This window comes from Mytilus californianus, unplaced genomic scaffold (genome assembly GCF_021869535.1).
Source record: "Mytilus californianus isolate M0D057914Y unplaced genomic scaffold, xbMytCali1.0.p SCAF_7, whole genome shotgun sequence".
NCBI lineage: Eukaryota > Metazoa > Mollusca > Bivalvia > Mytilida > Mytilidae > Mytilus > Mytilus californianus.
The window spans coordinates 9,319,614-9,327,433 of record NW_026262723.1 but is presented as its reverse complement, the minus strand read 5'-3'; positions in this window follow the sequence as shown (position 1 = coordinate 9,327,433).

Here is a 7,820-nt window from a genome sequence, read left to right as displayed (position 1 = left end):
ATTATAAGACGTATGACTTTCCAATGCACCTTTCCTCATTAACAGATGTTCTGAAACACTACCCGATTGGTATTAACTACATGTACATGTATGACACAAATTATCATAAAATTTCAAACGATTTTCTTAGGACTTTTTTAGATACATGTACAAAATTGGACATTATTTCATACCAGATTTTTCTTTACTTTTTTCTGTTTACTTTTTGGTAATATATACATTTAGTAACAGGCATACTATATCGTCAGTATAATATACTAGTGCCTCACGTACGAAGTTCACCCATTTCAATTTGTATCTGAATAAACAATGCAATTATTCCATAAAATATATTCCTCAAGTACCAAGAATTAGGAAATAATGTTAAAGAGGAAAACGTGTGCCATAAACAGTCGTAATATGAGGACTATTTGTTTTAAGGGACAAATGGTACCGAAAACTACTTTTATGTGGTATATAGAATAGTTGTGATTGTATTGTCCCCTTCACGACGCGTTGCAGGGGACATAGAAATACCAAGCATCCATCCGTCTGTCCGTCCGGTCTTGTTAGTGCTCTCAAGTGTACAATTCAAGCCAGAGATTTACAAAACTTACATCAAAGTTCGAAAATCAGTGCCGATCAATATTTTTAAAAGAGTTATGCTCCTTGGAAATATTGATCATAAGGCAAATTGCATTGTTAGTGCTCTCATGTGTACAATTGTGCCAGATTTAAAAGAAACTTATCACATAGGTTTATATTAGTAATATATCGGACAATTTCGAAAATCAGTGCCGATCGACAATTTTTGTCTTGCCTTGACGGAGTCAAAAAGCGAGATATAGGTATGCAGTTATAGGACAAACGCCAGATTTTGAGTTTCTTCAGCAAAATAGCCAGAACATTAACCAATTACCAGCTTATTGATAAATCATTTATTCAAACACTTGTTTATTTGTCTTCACAGCAGGAAATCTTCTGATTACCACAATATTTTAGATGACTGACCAGAAATGACCACATGTGTTCTATGTATTGTAAAAGTACTGTTCCACATATATAGATTGTTATCAGAATCAGCTAGTGGCAAAATCTTCTGACTTTTGAATTTTATATATACAAGACCCCACCCCTTTTTTTTTTTTTTAAAGTTTTGGCAATGCAAACATTTGGATACAGAGTATTTGTGTTTAGTATTTTATTTTTATCTTTAAGCGTATAACTAAATCTACAATATAAATATGAATAAGAAATGACAGATTTTGTAAAATATTTTTTGTATACTGGAATGAAACTTGAGAAGTTTTCGAATTTAATGTTCTGACATACCACAGGCACACCTTGAAAATGATTTCTCTAAATAATGGTGTCAAAAATCCAAGACAAGTTTTAAAAATTTATAAAGTAGTTCAAAATTCATTTCACCAAAAAAATCTTGACATTTTTAATATTTCCAGTTTTACAATTTGCTATTTGTCTAGCCTGCAAATAAAGTCGCTAAAATTAATCTAGACATAACAATCCTTCTATGGGGAACGGATTTATATAAGTTCTTCTTGATTCCAAATCCCTAGATTTCTATTGTAATTTGTGCACTTTTTAAAAATGAAATATTGTTTTGAAACTAAACTAATCCGTCTCTAGTCGTGACATCAACATTTAACGTCAATATTTTGATAAATCTTCATAGAATTTATTTAACTGACAGACATATCTTCTATACAATGACAGCATCCAGAGAATTTTTTTTTCTTTTTTCAATATGTTACTTTTATAATTTTTTTTGCACTAATGTTATTATAAATTAAAGGTTTACAAAACTTTGAATTTTTCTAAATACTATGGAATTTTAATTTCATGAATAGATTACCTTAACTGTATTATGCAAAACCTTTCGGAATTTTGGGTCCCAAATACTCTTCAACTTCATACTTTATTTTGGCCTTACAACTTTTTTTATTCGAGCGTCACTGATGAGTCGTTTGTAGACTAAACGTGCGTCAAATGTTCAAAAGTTGATGCCTGGTATCTATGATGAGTTTATTAATACTTTCTGAGGTTTTAGTTTTTCTTAGACATCTATAACTTTGTCGAAGCATCATTGAATAATATTATAAATTATGTTTTTCAAGAACATGAGTAAAATTTAAAACATTTGTATTAATTTTCCTTACTTTACTGATAAAAGGCTTTTTTAAAGTTATTATTTAGATTTAGTCTTGGGTTAAAGTTTCTAAATATCAATAACTTTAAGGAATTTTATGAACAGGGACAGAATTTTCATCATGACCAAAAAATGGCAACTTAAGAGAAAAGTTTTTGTTTTTATGCTCCCGCAACTTAAAGTTCGGGGAGGGGATATTGTTTTACCCCTGTCTGTCCGTATGTCCTGTCCTTCCGTCTTTCCGTCCGTCTGTCCCATTATTGGTATATAGCTATTCCAGATAATTCTCCAGCTGTTTGAATGCTAGGAAGTTTTCACTTTGCTGGCTGTTTGTACATATATTGAAGGTGTGCAAGTGGTCAGGGTTTTGATTTTTATCAAAATTTGCTCTTTTGGGAGATAACTTTATAATTTTTTTTAGTATTTACTTGCATAAGAGGTGCATAGCGTTTCCGGACAACTCCTCCTACAGTTTGAATGCTAGGAAGTTTTCACTTTGCTGGCTGTTTGTACATATATTGAAGGTGTGCAATTGGTCAGAGTTTTGATTTTTATCAAAATTTGCTCTTTTGGGAGACAGTTGTAACTTTGTCATTTTTGGAGTATATACTTGCATCAGAGGTGCACAACGTTTCTGGATAACGCCTCCTACAGTGAACCATAGACCTATGTGCTCCCATGCTCAACTTTGTGTATTCTAAAATAACACTTTGCATCTGCGGGGGTATCATTTGTGTCTCCCAGACACAATTATATCTCTATTAAGTGTATGCTATTTCCGGCGTCGTCGTCGTCGGCGGCGGCGGCGGCATCAACAATAACGGATAACAAAAAACAAATAATGAAACTTCGAAATGTTATGATGGTATGATACTAAACCACCAACGGGAGGGATTGTACTTGATATTCAAATGATGAAGACATAATCTTTCAATCAGTTTAATTGGGGTCAGGAGCTGGCATATCAGTAACTGCTAGTAGTCCTTTGTTAATTTATGTATCATTGTCATTTTGTTTAGTTTCTTTTGTTACCTATTCTGACATCGGACTCGGACTTCTTTTAAACTGAGTTTTACTGTGCGTATCGCTGTGTGTTTCTTTATTCTACATTGGCTAGAGGTATAGGGGGAGGGTTGAGATCTCACAAAAAATGTTTAACCCCGTCGTATTTTTGCGCCTGTCCCAAGTCAGGAGCCTCTGGCCTTTGTTAGTCTCGTATGTTTTTTTTTAATTTTAGTTCATTTATATGTTTTGGAGTTTAGTATGACGTCCATTTTCACTGAATAATACACATTTTTATTTAGGGGCCAGCTGAGGACCACTTCCGGGTGCGGGATTTTCTCGCTGCGTTGAAGACCCATTGGTGGCCTTCGGCTGTTATCTTCTCTTTGGCCGGGTTGTTGTCTCTTTGACATATTCCCCATTTCCATTCTCAATTTTAATGTATTAGTTTGTGATTAGGTCTAGTTTATGGTGAACCACTAGTGGTAGGTCAATGATATTTGGTATGCAGTTGTATTAGCATTGGCACATCTCATTTCCATGGGGATTATTTGGCCTTGCCCCCTCAGTCATGATATTGACTTTAAAACTTTTGCTTAGTTTACATGTATTAGTTTGTGATTAGGTCAGTTTATGGGGAACCACTAGTGGTAGGTCAATGATATTTGGTATGTAGTTGTATAAGCATTAGAATATCTCATTTCCATGGAGATTATTTGGCTCCGCCCCCTCATTCATGGTCTATTGACTTTGAAACTTTTGCTTAGTTTACATGTATTAGTTTGTGATAAGATCAGTTTAAGATGAACTGCTAATGTTAAACCAATGATATTTGGTATGCAAATTTATTGACATTTGTAAGTATCGGTTCCATGGAGATTATATAGCTCCACCCCCTCTTCATGGTTCATTGACTTTGATACTTTTACATAGTTTACAAGTTAATGTTTGTGTTTAGATATAAGAAGATGTGGTATGAGTGCCAATGAGACAACTCTCCATCCAAGTCAAAATTTATAAAAGTAAACCATTATAGGTCAAAGTGCGGTCTTCAACACGGAGCCTTGGTTCACACCGAACAGCAAGCTATTAAGGGCTCCAAAAATTACTAGTGTAAAACCATTCAAACGGGAAAACCAACGGTCTAATCTATATAAAAAACGAGAAACGAGAAACACTTATGAACCACATCAACAAACGACAACTTCTGAACATCAGATTCCCGAAAGATGAACTGGTAATGTTAAGTCAATGATATTTGGGGTATGCAAATTTATTGGCATTTGTAAGTATCGTTTCCATGGAGATTATATAGCTCCACCCCTCTTCATTGTTCTTTGACTTTGAAACTTTTACATAGCATTTTTGCATTAGCAGTTCATCAGGTTTGTTTAAAGGGAACAACTTATAATAAGTCAATGATATTTGGTATGCAGTTAATGTATTAACATTGGCGCATTTCATTTACATGGAGATGGTTAAGCCATGTACCTCAGTCATGGTTCATTGACTTTGAATATTAGCCTAACTTGTTAAGTATTGCCATTTTAATTTCAACATTTGCATAATGAAAATTACAAAAAAGAGAGACATATCTATGTGACAGTTTATCATTGATTTCCTTTTGACAACTTTTAAGAGGATAAACGGACTTATCCAGGGACCAAAGTCATTTTAAAGATCACCTTAGAAATCGGGCTTTATATATATATATATATATATGTATATTAGGGGGGGGGGGTATTTTGTGTGTGTGTATGCCTGCTCTGCTTACTGACACACTTGAGATAACTAATTCCGTACGATCATTTTTTCTGTTGTGAACAGAAAGAATTTTTAAAAAAAAGATGTGATGAATTTTTGATGATTAAAACGATTTTTTTCACAACGACATTTTTGATAGTCATTGAATTCACCTAACCAGTTTTTTTCTTTTTACCAGAAGTCACCGTTATGGAAAAAGTCTTTTATTTAAATTCATTATGGACTCTTTGCTTAGGTTTGAACATAATTTTTGTGACCGATCTTGCTACATAGAAAATTTTGTTTTTCATAGAATTAAGAATTTTTTTTTTCATTAAGGGTTCTCTTAATGCGAGCACTTTGCAAAACAAGAGAGAAATCTTATCTAATAAAATCACAGTCAAATTATATTGATAGGACACAATTTTAATAAAATTTAAAAATGATTTCATATCTTTGTTTTAATAGACTTTAAATTCGTTTTATCAGTATTATTACCATAAGTTGCATTTATGAAAAAAAGGAAACATTTAAAATAACTAGGTACATTGTATGTTTTTCTGATCGATCTTATATAAACTGTTAAAATGACTTAGCTTATCTTGTTCTTAAGATCAAAATGAAATCAATTAATTTGTGTAATAAGCATTGCTAATATTGCATCAAATGCCACCGTTTCTCTATGTATTATCTGAGCTGTGAGAATATAAACTAAACTTTTAATTAACTTGTAATATATTTCAATATTGAATATTTTATTTGATAAGACGTGTTATATACTTTTTACGTGCAACAAATAAAATATCTCCCAAAATTCAGTTACTTTCAATCGGCAATTTAACAGCTTGACAGTCTTAACGGCATGTCGGTTTAAACGGTCGCAACAATAGGACTAATTAATTATTTGAAAAAAAAATACAGAAAAATGGTGAAAACTACGAAAAACAAAAGAGACGTGACAGGCGACAATGAAAAAGTAACTAGCGCAATTTTCCAGAAACGCCGTTCATCGAATCATTTGGAGGAGGCGGAAAAGGACCTTGATCTTCGTGCTAATTCATTAATTGGACTAACAAAGCAAGAACTGCAAAAACTTGTTAACTTTGACAACGAGTATTTCAAACAGTTATCGAAATCTCCTACTGGACGATTTTCAAATCCGGTGTTCGATATCAGTACCAGAAATAATTCAACGGGATTAAAACAAACAGCATATTTCATCGACGATCAAAGTGCAGCCAGTAAACGGACTACAGCAATGGAACTCCGTCGTGCATTTTCGAACTTAACGAAGGATAGTATTGGCAACAGATCAAACAAAACTAATGTTTACCAACAAGCTTTCAAGCGATCAAAAACAGATATGCCTGAAATGTATACGAATCGAAAATTCAATTTGCCACCGCTGCACAAAGTGTCCGCCGATAATCGCATGAAAAAACGTATGACCTTTGGTGCCCCTAAATCACGCCATGATTCAATTTCTTTGGAACAGCTTCCGCCGATACAGTTACTTAAAAGGGATAATAGAATAAGCGACAGAAGAACCGAAGAAAACGAAAACGAACTGCATGAGAAAAGCCTGGATCGAACAGAAGAAAAAACAGACGACGTTTACGCTAAGCAGAAACAAGTTTTAGCTTTTCGTCACAGTAATGGACAAGGAGTACAGGCATATACAGGAGAATTAAAGTTACACCCAAACCAATCAGAATTAGACGATTTGATTGAGAGGAGTAAAAATCAAGCTTCAATTTTAAACTCAAGACCACTTCGACGTGCAAAGGCAATTGATGACATGGGGTTTCTTGTGTCGTCTGCCAACGAATCTGCAAATGAACCGAATGCGATGAAGGAACAGAAAAGTAATTTTGAGATTAGAAAAGAATATGGTAAAAATTTGGAAAAGAATTGGTTCAAAAGTTTGCTCCAACAGGCCAAAGCACAGAAGAAAGGCGACTTGACAAGTAGTAAGTTTGATGTAAATTTAGAACTGTTCTACAGCCCCGAACCGACCGAACGGGAAAACGAAAAATTCGAAGACGATGTCGCTAGCGATATTGACAGCAATTGTGATGACGATATGGACTTACTTGAAGGTTGTGAACGCGACAATGGAAATAAGGCAACTGAAATGAAACACTTTGAAAGAAAGAAACACTTGCTTGATATCTCAGCATTATATGCGTCTACGGATGTGCTGACGGGAGAAGACAATGAACTGGATAGAGATACGGAATCTGATATAGAGATCGTATTGAAAGATAATGAGCTAGTTCAAAGGAAAACAAAGCATAAGATGAGAAAAAAACGCAGGAGAAAGGAAAATCGGTACAATGAAATTATTGAACCTGAAAATATTGAAATTCCGCCGTTAACTGATAAAGAACTAAGAGCTATGCGACTGAACATCAAAAAGAAAATGCCGGCACCAGTATTGACAGGGAAACGTAAGTTTTTACAAGTAGCAAATGCGGTTTTTGTGGCAATTCAGTTTCGAAAGATATTAAACACTATAAGAGAAAGAAAGAAAAAAAGACGTAGTCGAAAATCAAAGAAGAAACTTCGACGAGTAAAATGGAAACCTTCGATCGATGAATACGTTGCGTATGAAAGAACCGTGACGTCACCAACACTGAAAGACAAGTTCATGAAGGATATAGGTACAGACTTGCTTAAAGATGTTCAAAATCTAGATATTTGTAATACAGAGATATTAGAAAGTACTGAAATTGATCGTAAAAGTAGACCTCTGTCTAAATTCGGAATAGAAGCAAGCAAAGCTTGTGTTGAGGATGTTGAGCGATTGCTTACCGATCAAAACCGTACGCTTAAGAAGTTTAGCCGTCTAAGAAGACATAGTGCTCCGCTGCTTTCAATGCCTGAAGGATTGCTCATAGAAATTAAGGAAAAGTCGAAAGGAAGGAAG